The 12,791-nt window shown below is 45.4% G+C and overlaps 1 pseudogene; it reads right to left on the bottom strand.

Annotated features, from left to right (window-relative positions):
• Positions 1 to 1,339, bottom strand: LOC148923107 (uncharacterized; annotated as a pseudogene).
• Positions 1,340 to 12,791: the final 11,452 nt, after the last annotated feature.

Below are 12,791 nucleotides of genomic sequence, written 5' to 3'. Positions count from 1 at the left end.
CTACCTATTAACAAAGTAAAACAAATAGAACTAAAAGAAAACTTAAAAATTAAAAAAAAAACTAAAAAGGAACTAATTGGTCAATTTGGGGGTGGTTCGATCAGATGTTCCTCCTTCTCCTTCTTGGTGCAGGGTTCTGTGCGGGTGGGTCCGTTGGTTCTTCTTCAGTAGGTCCGGGTTGGTTGTCATCATCCTCCTGTTGTCCATCGCCTTCTTCTTCCTCAGGTCCGGTGGGTTCTTCCTCCTGTCCTCCACGTCCGCTTGTTCCAGCTCCACTTCTTGCTTTCCCTCTTGCCAACTCCTTTAGGATGCTCTCCATTAGGGTTGTCAGCTTCGTCATCTCTGCCCGTGATTGTCTATTCTCCTCAGCCAGCTCAGTCACTGCCCGCTCCAGATTTTCTTGCCTCAGCCTCTGCGCTTGGTCGAGCTGGATAGCTTGCACCTCCTGGCCTTGTTGTGCCCTTCCTTCAGGGGCTTCTCCCATTTGGTAGAACTGGGGTACTCCTTCTCTGTAGTATACCAAGTTGGTGCGGACGAAGAAGGGTATATCAAACAGGCCAGGAGCGTCGACCATGTACATTGGAGATAGGTCTTCTGCCTCTGTTATGATGATGTTGTTGCGCACGAAGGCTCCTAATATGTGGCAGAGGGACAAGTTTCTGGCTGGGTAGGTGGCTATCAGGTGGCATTGGTAGGCTGTCCAAAATCCCAAGTGCAGTTTTCTTCCACGCTTAGCGCACCACACCAAGTACAATTCGGTCATGGACGTTCTTGCAGCTGAGTTGCTCTGCCCCAGTAGGTTATAGCCTAAGTAGAGCTGCACCAATCGCAGCATGGAATTGTTGAAGTGGGTGGATCTGGATTTAGTGGAGGCGAATTGGCCAGCATCGGGGTGTGTTAGCTTCTCCCAGGCTTCCTGCGGCTCAAATTATATATGTCGCCTCGGTACCCCCCTCTCACGGCTTCTCCAGTCCGGTCCGATAGCCTCCTCTAGGCTACACATACCCAGTTGCACAGTCCACTCTATCAGACTCATGGACAGTTCTCCACCGAATATCCTAAAGGAAATTGACACCTCGTCTAGGTCCGTAGTGAGTTGGAACCTAAACGTGGTGAAGAATTCCTTCGCTAATCTCACAGATATTTTCGGGTCCCTATTCTCTAACAGCCATTCAAAACCCAATGCTTCCATACTGGCCAGGAAGGAATCACGAACAGACAACTCATCCAAAGAGGGTATGTGGAGTACCTTTCCGCACTTGACTTGCTTGCTACTGTCGTCTTTGTCGTCAAATGCGTCTTGAAGCTTTTTGGTGTCGTAGTGCTTCATGTCCTCCATAAGCTCATCAGTGAGCATTACCCTCCACCGCCGGTACACGATCCTCTCTACCGGAGGATGGACTAGTTCAAGGTGGTTGTCGGGGAGCTGCTGCTCATGATATTCTTCTCCTTCCAGAGAGATATCACTCTCCGAGTCAGACTCCTCGTTGGAAGTGTAGTCGTTGTCGCTTGATCTCCCTTTCTCTTCCGGCTCTCTGATCACTATGCTGGCATTGACAGTGCGCTGTTTCTTCATGACTTGTTTCTTCTTGACAGGAGCCTTCCCCTTTCTCTTCCTTTCTTGAATGTACTTGGTGTCTTCGATTTCCATTGCCTCTGTGTCTCCGTCGGCTTGTGTTGAAACGTCCTCCTGGGTGGTAGGCTTGGTCACCACGCGGGTACTAGTATCACTTCTTGCTGCCTCCTCCCGACCTACTGACTCTGATGCGAGGTCCAGACCCTCAGCCACCTTGTCAGTATTCTCCTCCTGGTCAGTCGGCCTTGCTGATACTGTCCCTGTTGCCATTTGGGTGTCCTCCTGGCTAGCTTTCGAGGGCTCCTCCCCAGGTTTTGTAGGAGTAGTCTTCTCGTCTTCACTCGAAACTTCCACTGCATCTGCTGCTGTGTTTGCTCCTGCCTTGTTGGACTTCCACTTTCCTAAGCATCTCTGTGACACTCTTTGGGGTTTCTGCCTTTCTACCTTGGGGTCGTTTTTCAACACTAGCCTCCTCTTTACTGGTTCCGGTTTAGTTACTAGTGAGGCTTCCTCTTGATGTGTTTCTGGCTCTTGCTTCTCCTCTTCAAGTTGTTCGGCCTTTTCTGGTTGTACGTCTGTCTTCTCCTCCACTGATTGGCGGACTACCCCTTCCGACCTTTCTGCTTCCTTTGTTGCTTCCCCCTTCCCTACTGCCTGGGATGTGAGGTCCAGTACCTCAGCCACCCCTTCAGGGTTTACCACGATCCTATCCCCCTTGCCCAAAACCGCTTGGAATTCATCTTCCGTCATTAACCCTTGCTTCCTGGCCATTGCGTTCAGATCTATCTCCTCCCTCTCCGCTTCATCGATTTTGGCCTCAGTGGCCATTATCTCCTCTGTTTCCTCTTTATCGCTCGCGCTTGCTCTCTCCCCACTCTCCTTTTCTTTTGTTTCTCCCCAGTTGGGATCTTGATAGGCGGAAAGAGGGCTGACGTCGAGCGGCTCTGTTTGTTGGTGTATGGGAGAAGGGTGGGAGGGTTCTGATTGTGTGGTTACTGTTGTGGAAATCTGTTCGGATGTCGGAATTGAGGTTCTTGGGGTGGTGGTGGGTGGGATTTCTGTGGTTGCAGTTGGGGTAGGGTTTGATGTCGCCGGCATTCCTCCGGTTAGGCTAAATCCGGCTAGGGTTGTTGTCCAGTCTCTGTTGGGGTCTTGTTGCCTTAGAAACGCCGCCAGTGCGTCTAAAGGAACCATCGCCGGAATTTGTGTCGTCGGCGGTGGCTGTGACTCGGCTGTTGCTTGGACTTCTGACCATGCTTCTCCGGTGGTAGATGCTGGGTTGTTTGTTGCCTTTCGCTTTGCCATGACTGTACCAGTGGTGGTTCGCGGTAGTTTCTGTAGTGAGTGGTGGTTTTCGGAGTGGGGTGGTGGTTGTGGGTGAGAGAATGCAGGTAAGGGTTTGTAAAGTGAAGGGGAGTAGGCGGTGGGGTATTTTATAGAGGGGTGGGTAGTTGAGGGTTTTGACCGGTTGTAAACGGTCGCCCGGTTGAGACGCTTCGTGTGGAAGGCGATTGCGCTTTCTGGCAGCTGATTGGACGTTGCCTGTCACGTCCTTGCTCCACGCGCCTCCCAGCCTCTGCACTCGCCTGCAAAGCTGCAACACCCCAAAATTTCAAACTTTACTCATCCCCCCTTTTCTCAGTTAGCTAGAATTAGAAAATAAGAAATTAAATGGCTCTTTTAATATAATTCAGAGTTTCACCCAAATAGTATCCTCTGATCAGTACGGGCTCTGAATTAATATTTAAGATCCGAAAATCTTTTTGTTGTTTTCCTTTTTAACTAAAGTTAATTTACTAAATATTTACAATATTTACATCATTACTAAGGGTGTTTGAAGTTTTACCCGGTCAGTAAGTTCAGATCATATGATGTTGACCAGGTGGAACTCCAAACCCCTTTTCTACTGGTCATTTAGATGCCATTAGAGTGTAGTGGAATTTCTTCCACTACACACATCTCTTCATTTTCCCTATATATTTTTAATCTATGTCCATTAACGACAAAAGGTTCGGAGTTAGGGATACTCCCTGAAATCTCGACCGCTCCATTAGCACGTAATGAAGTGATAATGTAAGGTCCTGCCCATTTGGACTTGAGCTTCCCAGGCATTAGCTTCAATCTTGACTGGAAGAGTAGTACTTTCTGACCAACTTGGAGATCCTTGGTTCTCAGATTTTTGTCGTGCCACATCTTTGTTTTCTCCTTGTACCACATGGCTGAGTCGAATGACTCCAATCTGAGTTCTTCCAGCTCCTGTAGTTGTAGCTTCCTTTCCTCTTCACAGTCCTTAGCATCCGCATTAACCTGTTGTACTGCCCAGTATGCTCGGTGTTCAATTCCTACTGGCAAGTGACACATCTTCCCAAAGACGATGCAATCGGGGGACATCCCGATAGGAGTTTTGTTGGCTGTGCGATATGCCCACAGAGCATCTTCCAACCTTGTGCTCCAATCTTTCCTGGAGGGGTTGACCGTCTTCTCTAAAATGCTCTTTATTTCCCTGTTTGAGATCTCTGCTTGCCCGTTGGCTTGAGGGTGGTAAGGACTGGATAGACGGTGATGAACTCCGTACTTCTTCATCAATGCTTCGACCATTCGGTTGCAGAAGTGAGTGCTTTGATCGGAGATGATTGCCCTTGGTATTCCAAATCGGCTGAATATATGACTCTTGAGGAACTTGGTGACTTCCTTAGATACACAAGTGCTTGTGGCTTTGGCTTCTATCCATTTTGATACGTAGTCAACCGCCACCATGATGTAGGAGTTCCCATAAGATGAGGAAAAAGGACCCATGAAGTCCATACCCCATATGTCGAACACCTCAAAAACTATTACTGGAACTTGCGGCATTTCATCCCTCACGGAGATCCCACCGGTCAGTTGGCAACGGTCACAGCCCTTGCAGAACTCGTATGCATCTCTATTCAGGGTCGGCCAGTAGAATCCGCTATCTAGCACTTTCCTGGCAGTCTTTCTTGGCCCGAAATGTCCTCCACATGCCAAGGAGTGGCAGTGCGTCAGTACATCCCGTTGCTCCCAGTCAGGAACACATCTCCTAATGACCTGGTCTGTTCCTGCCTTCCACAAGTATGGGTCGTCCCAAAAATAATACTTTGCCTCGCTCTAGATCTTCATCCTCTGAGCTTTTGTCACGTTTGGCACCATTGGTAGCTCTCCCGTTACTAGGTAGTTTGTCAAGTCCGCATACCAGGGTTCCTGTCCCACTTTCTCCTTGCTCTTGGTTGTTACGTCCTGACCAGTAAGTCTCATCACTTCTTCCCAATCGATCTTCCTTGCGGAGAGAATCACTTCACATAAATGCTCTTCCAGGAATCGATCCCTCACATTTTCACTGTTCCCTTCTTGTATTATTCTGCTCAAGTGGTCCGCTACCTTGTTTTCAACCCCCTTTTTGTCTTCTACCTCCCAGTCGAATTCTTGTAAAAGCAGCACCCATCTGATCAGTCGGGGCTTTGACTCCTTCTTTGCAATGAGATACTTGATCACCGCATGATCAGTAGAGACGATGACTCTGGATCCCAGTAGGTACTGCCTGAACTTTTCGAATGAATAGACAACCGCCAACATCTCCTTCTCGGTGGTGTCATAATTCCGTTGGGCTTGATTCAAGGTCTTTGATGCATAGAATATCACGTACCTTTTCCCATCGATCTTCTGACCTAGTACGGCCCCCACTGCATAGTCACTAGCATCGCACATCACCTCGAAGGGGTGATCCCAGTTAGGAGCCTGAATAATCGGTGCAGAAATCAACTTTTCCTTAAGGAGGTTGAAAGCAGCCTTGCAATACTCGTCGAAAACGAACTCCACCTCGTTTTGGAGAAGTCTGGTAAGGGGTTGGGCAATCTTGACGAAATCCTTGATGAATCTCCTATAAAATCCAGCATGGCCAAGGAAACATCTTATTCCTTTCTGATCAGTAGGGAATGGTAGTTTGGATATGACATCCACTTTAGCTTGATCCACTTGGATCCCCTTTTCTGACACCACGTGTCCTAAAACAATTCCTTCTGTAACCATAAAGTGGCATTTCTCAAAATTTAAAACCAGACTCTTTGCTTGGCACCTTTCTAGTACCACATCCAAATGTTGCAAGCACGAGTCGAAAGAGTCTCCATAGACAGTGAAGTCATCCATGAAGATCTCTATACAATCTTCAATCAAATCTGAGAATATGCTCATCATGCACCGTTGGAAAGTACCGGGGGCGTTGCATAGACCAAATGGCATACGCCTATACGCATAGGTTCCAAACGGGCATGTGAATGTGGTCTTATCCTGGTCCTCCGGGTCCATGTAAATTTGAAAGTAACCACTGTACCCATCCAAAAAGCAGAAATACTTCCTCCCAGCCAGTCGCTCCAGCATTTAATCGATGAATGGCAGGGGAAAATGGTCCTTCCTGGTTGCAGTGTTCAGCTTTCGATAGTCTATACACATTCGCCACCCGGTAACTAGTCTGGTGGGCACTAGCTCATTTCTCTCATTCTTAATCACCTGGATCCCTGACTTCTTGGAGACCATATGGATTGGGCTAACCCATTCACTATCTGGTACTGAGTATATAATTCCCAGTGAGAGTAACTTCAAGATCTCCTTCAGTATCTCTTCCCGTATGTTTGGGTTCACCTTTCTTTGAGAGTCTCTATGTGCCTTGGCTCCATCCTCCAGCCTAATGTGGTGCATGCAGACGTCCGGGCTTATACCTATCAGGTCCGTAAGGCTCCATCCAATAGCCTTCTTGTTTTTGCCCAGCACAGTTAGTAGTCTTGCCTCTTGCTCTTCAATCAGCCCGCTATTGATGATTACAGGGAATGAGTCTTTCTCCCCTAGGTAGGCATACTTAAGATTCGCTGGCAACTTTTTCAACTCCACTTGCGAGGGCAGTGTGTCTGTAGGTAAAGGGTTCTTCTTTGAATCCTCCTCTTGCTCTTGTTCAGCATCTGATTTTTCCTCCATACTGGCTGGTACCACGGCCCCTACGGATCCTGCTAGTTCTGACTTCTGACAGAATTCCGTAATTGCTTCTTCGATCTCTTCGTCAGTCAACCCTCGGCTACTGATCAGGTCACACCATGCAGCTGCTTCCACATCAGCCTGGGCATACACATCCAAGGCCTGGAGCTTTTCCTGCAATAATTCGGTCTCAAGAAATTCTTGGACTAGGGGGTCAATTACATCAACATAACATAGATTTTCAGAATCTATGGGTTTTTTCATGGCTTCATTGATGTCAAAGACAAATTTCTCACCATTAAAGTCAATGCATATTGTCCCCTCGGCCACATCCACAATTGTCTTAGCCGTTCTTAAAAATGGTCTTCCTAACAATATCCCGCTAGACTCCCTAACTTCTGGTTCACTCATTTTAATGACATAAAAATCAGCGGGATAAGTAAAGTTCTGTATCCTGACCAACACATTTTCTAACACACCCTCAGGATTGATACATGACCTATCAGCCAGTTGGATCAACACCCTAGTATTCGACAATTTTACCCCCTTTAACCGATTATAAATGGATAACGGCATAACATTGATAGATGCTCCTAAGTCACACATTGCATGCTCGATTTTCACATCTCCAATCATTATGGGTAGGGTAAACATACCTGGGTCGGCTCTCTTGGGTGGTAGTTTCTCCTATACAATGGCTGACGCTATTCCTTCCACCATGATTTTTCCATCCTCCTGGGCCTTCCCGGCTATAAACTCCTTTATAAACTTCCCCGGAGGAGGTAGTCTCACGGCTTGGAGGAATGGTATGGTGACATCCAGCTTCCCAAAGATCGACATGAAATCCACAGGGTTTTCCTTCTTCCTCTTCGTCACAAACCGATATGGAAACGGTTTTTCTCCCTTAGCCTCTCCAGTCAGTCCCTGTGGATTTTCTTTTGGTGCCTCCTGGGTTTGAGATCCCGATGTGGGCATTGTTCCTTCCGGTTGCTCATTTCCAGGTTGTGTTTCTCCCTCCTATCCTTCCACGGTAGGCTCCTCGTTTAGAAAAAACAGATCCTCCATCTGAGGCAGAGGCCTCTTGAGCTCTTCCGCTGAGATGGTGTCGCTCAGCACCCTTTCTCTACTAGACTCCCCAACAGGGTTCTTGAGCTGAGGTCCATTGTAAGCTGTTCCGGACCGCAGTGTAATCTTGCTCACATTTTCCTTTTCAGGTACATGGACTGTAAATGGGAGTTTCCCTGGGTTCCCTTTCATTTCGCCCACCGAGTTAGCGAGCTGGGCCAACTGCCTGTTCATCATATCCATATTTGCCCTATGCTCCTTCTGGGCACTTTGCATTCCTTGCATGATTTCATTACTGGACTGCAAGTCATTTTTAATGCTTTGTTGCGAGGCAAGCATCTCTCCCATCATGTCCTCCATGGACCTCCTCGACCTGTTTGGGTAATGGAATTGGTTCGAGCTCTGGTGCTGGTTATACTGAGGTGGCGGGTTTGACTGGTAGCCTGAGAAATTTTGTTGGTTTTGGTTCGGTGGGTACTGGTTATACTGGGCAGGAGGGTTATACTGGTCGTGGTTGTGCTGGTACTGACTTTGATTTTGGTGGTGGGTGTTATGTTGAGGCCCTGGGTTAAATTGGTTCTGGTTTTGGTTCTGGTTCTGGATTTGGTTCTGGTTTTGGTTTTGAGAGTTTCGCTGATGGGATGGCACATAGGTAGGGTTCGGGTTCTGGTTTTGAGAGTTTTGGTTCTGAGGATGCTGGTTTCTTCCTACCCAGTTAGACTGGTAGTCAGGATTTGTTGGGCCACGGTTGGGATTTTGGTTCGGTTGGGGGTTGGGTTGATTTGGAGCCTGATTTTGGTTCTGATTCTGATTTCCATCTCCCCATCGGAAATTTTGGTGGTCCCTCTATGGTGCATCCCTTTGCTTCCCCGGTACCCAGTTGCCGTTGGAATTGTAGTATCCTGCGGCATTTGCTTGCTCCACATCCAGCGAGTTGTCCGGCTGATCATATGGTAGTGCTGGGGCCTCTTAGCCTCCAGTCGAAGAAGGTGGTGGAGTGTTCTGCTTGATTGCAGTCAGCAACTCCTTCTTTAATTCCTCCATCTTCAAATCCATCTGTTCCTCCTGGTCAGTAGCCGAAGCACTCGCTATCCTTTCTCTGCCGTACCCATCTCTCGCGTTGTCGTACGTCTTCTTCGCATTCAACAGCTTACGTAACACCTTTTTGGCTTCACTTACTCTCAACTGGGTGAAATCACCTCCAGATGATGAATTCGCCAGATCCTTGGTTTCCTTGTTCATCCCCTCCTAGAAGGTGTGGTGCACCTCTATCTCCTTCATGCGATGGTTGGGGCATGGCTCCAGAAGGCTCATGTACTTCTCCCAATACTCGCTCAGAGTTTCATCATATTCTTGCCTTATGCACGATATTTTCCTCTTCAATGCGCTTGTCTTTGAAGACGGGAAAAACTCGGCTAGGAAAACTGACTTGAAATCGGTCCATGTGTTGATGGAGTCGGCTGGCAGGTGCATGAACCAAGTGTTGGCCTCTCCCTTTAGGACAAAGGGTAGGGCCTTTAGTCTGTAATCATTCTCGCTCGCTCCTGCTGGCCGCCTCTGTGCCTTACAGATTTTGCAGAACTCATTTAAGAATTCGTATGGTCCCTCGTAGCTCTTCCCACAGTACGTCGGTAAGATTGCGATAACATGGGGTTTCACATCACAGGCGGTTTGGCCTGGGGTAACCACTATGGCTTGTGGAGGATCTCCGTCGGCGTGCGCGGTAAGTGTTGCGAGCTCGGGATCGTCCTCACCCTGGTCAGCCATTCTCACTAGTGTTCTTACTGGTTGGGGTGGAAGCTCCGGAAGTTGGTACTCTAGCTCCTCCTTTTCTTCGTCGCTACTCGTGCCTAGGTCGGACAGTGCTGTCGACATGCCAGAACGAGTGGTAACGAGTATTGTTTCTCGGGGAAGTATCCTTGGTCTCCACTGGCCAGGAGCCGAGCCACTTCTCATAAACTGAAAACAAAAAGAAAAGAAAAATTATAAACAGTATGTACACCAAAAAGATCACACACAATAACAGGTATGAACGCCATCCATCCCCGGCAACGGCGCCATTTTGACAGTCAGGTTTTTCCTTTTCCCTTTATGGTTTTCGTATGTAAATTGGAGTGTATCCAACTGATCAGGAAGAGATTCCCGACCCAGCTGAGTCGTTGGTACGACAACCGGGACCTGGCTTCAAACAAGTTTCCTCAACCCACTTCTACTGATTAGTATAATGGAGGTAAGGGTCGAATCCCACGAGGATGGACACGTTTTGATAACTGCGGTGACTTTCCTGGGTGTTTTGGTTAGCTACCACGCTTGGGTTGAGATTTTACCTAGACAAGAATAAAGGTGGCACTCTACTGACTAGTAGGCGTGAAAGTAACAGGCATGTGGTGGTGTTCGTGAAAGTATGGGACAAGGTGTCTCAGAGACATATGGAAAGTAGACAGTTACTAAAAGAGGAAAATTAGACAACAAGGTATATCTGGTGGTTGGGGGCTCTCTGACAGGTCTGGATAGTACAACTGAAAAGTAGGGAACAAAAGCAAAAGTAACTTAAAAGTAAAAGTGGTCCAATTAAAGTTGATTTTGACGTTTTCTTCTTCACCAAGTATTGACAGAAATCATATGAACACAAACACCATAACTAAACTTTAGATTCATAAATTCAAACTCAAGATCCATCGATTTAAATGCTCAAACTTAAATTAAACGGTGAAACTGCAACTTTACTTCTACTGACTGACATGCAAGGTGGTAATCACGGCGCAGAAAAGAAACTCATGCACGAAAACTTGACTAAACATAGCTACAACTTCGAATCAACAACTCCCGATAAGAAAACACGTAGAAATTGAAAGCAATAACTAAATCTAACTTCCCTAGGCAGAATGAAGCAAACTCGAACCAAAGTGACATGCGAAATAGAAACTTCATAACGTGAAAGTTGGAAAATAACAAAGTACTTCAAAAGGCAACAACGAAAGTGTTTGCAACAAAAACAACGATGAAAACAAGTAAGGATTAAACTAGAAAGCAAAGTAACGATTGTTTGGTCACTCCGGGCGATGATACTGCTATACTACTACGATAACTGGCTGGAACGGCGGACTGATGACTTCTCCGGCAGACTCTTGGACGTCAAGTGACCATGGCTGTGACGAGGAACGAGAGATTGGATAATGCTGAAGGAACTGATCTTCTAGAGAGAATTCTAACTAAGTGTGGTGGCTGGACTCAAGGGCGAACTCTAAGTTCGATCCTCTTCTCTCTCTCCAAGTGACTTCTTTTATAGGGAGGCTTGCCCTTACTTTTAGGGTAGACTTCCTCCGCGTTTTGACCCTTTTGCCCTTGTCAATGATCATCCCAGCTATCCTCCTTCTCCATCTCGAGCCTTTTCTCTGGCATGCATCCTGGTCAGTATCGCACCCTTCTGGCGCCCTTTTCACTTGCGTCACCTGAATCGTCTCCTACTGACTTGGATCCTTTAATCCTGCACACTTGAACAACTGTTTTGCAGATAATACATGCATTTCTCGACATACTGACCAGTAACCAAGGCTTAGAATACGACTTATCAAGCTTCTATGCCTAAATTGGTGTAAGGCATTGGAGAGCTCCACCTTCTATACTAAGCTATGGGTTCCTTTCCCCTTTAGCATGGCAAAAGACCTCTTACCTCATTGGTTCAAGTCTTGGGATAGTAGAGATTTGGCTGATCTCATTATTCCTTCCACTTGTTTGCAAACACATTTTCTTGGATTTGGCTAGTACCATTTCTAATCTACTTTTGGTAATTGTATCTCCTTTGCAGGTTTAAGGCGACTCATTTTTGGTTGTGTGTGACTGTCCAACTGAGAAGAGGAAAGGGAAAAGATCATGCTCCAAAGCATTCCTTGATCTCATTACCATTTCTAACTAGAGTCAAACTTGTAGACTTTGGCTTTTAGAGTAGCTAAGATGTAGAAATTCCTTTCTTGTGTATAAATAGGTGTAGACAGTGGCGGACGCAGGATTTTGATACTGGGGGGGTCCAAATTATTAATATTTTCTTCGTCCATAAAACATAGTTTCATCTTTCAATTTTCGTCCCTCCACTAAAATTAGTCTCATACTACTAAAAATGGAAAGTCATTCCTAATTTATAACACTTTATTACGAATTAAAACTCGTATAGTCCACTAATGAGAATATTTTTCACAGATGCAGAAGTATTAACAATTGTTGTATATTTTTAGCATCAACGACGTTATAAAAAGTTCGACAAAAACATTATTGAGCTATGAGATAGAGATGATGACGAGAGAAATAATTCATGAATTTTGAGCAATATAAATTAAAGATGTGCGGAGTATTACTTTATTAAACAATAAAAATAAGTAACATCAAATTACTAGCGTGAGAAAATAAAAAATTTAAATAAATTAATTAGTAGCTAATGAATTAACTATGGGAATCGCAAAAATAAATTGTTTAATAGAGAAGTGAAGTAGCATAAGAAAATTTATAAAAAAGCAATTAATTAGTAGCTAATGAATTAACTGGGAATCACAAAAATAAATTGTTTAATAGAGAAGTGAAGTAGCATAAAAAAATTTATAAAAAAACACCCAATCAATAAAATGTTGTTGGAGGTAGTCGATCCTAAGCCAACTGGATCCAAGACCATTCAAGCAACCAACTGAGCTAAAGAGTTAGTTTATTCTCCATGGTATGCATATCTACAATATAATAAACTTCAGATTGTTGGGGGTTCCAAGGATCCCCCACACACAAACGTAGGTCCGCCTCTAGGTGTAGAGCATTCTATTTGTTTAATTGGCATTTCTTCTTTCTACAATTGTAGTTGATAAAATTTGAAATTCCTTGCACTTTAATTCCAATTCTCTCTTCGTCCAATTTTTTTTTATATAATCCAAAACTAGTGCACGAAAACTCGGGGTGTTACATAAAACAAATAAAAGAATTGGTTAGATTTTAAAGCTTCGAATCACTATAATTATTTATTATACCTAAAATGAAAATTCCTGGATCACTGCTAAAAAGAACCACTGCAATTTTTGGGCGTGACAAATAATTTTATGCATAAATTACCATGACATGATAACCTTGTAGGAGGCGAAAAATTCAGTAAAGAAACAAAATAAGAAAGCGCGGAATATTACGAGCAGCCACT

This window comes from Salvia hispanica, chromosome 6, assembly GCF_029641045.1.
Source record: "Salvia hispanica isolate PSC_SH4W2 chromosome 6, Shi_PSC_v1, whole genome shotgun sequence".
In the NCBI taxonomy this organism is placed as follows: Eukaryota; Viridiplantae; Streptophyta; class Magnoliopsida; order Lamiales; family Lamiaceae; genus Salvia; species Salvia hispanica.
The sequence above is the reverse complement of the archived record's forward strand: the minus strand, read 5'-3'. Positions and strand labels throughout refer to the sequence as shown.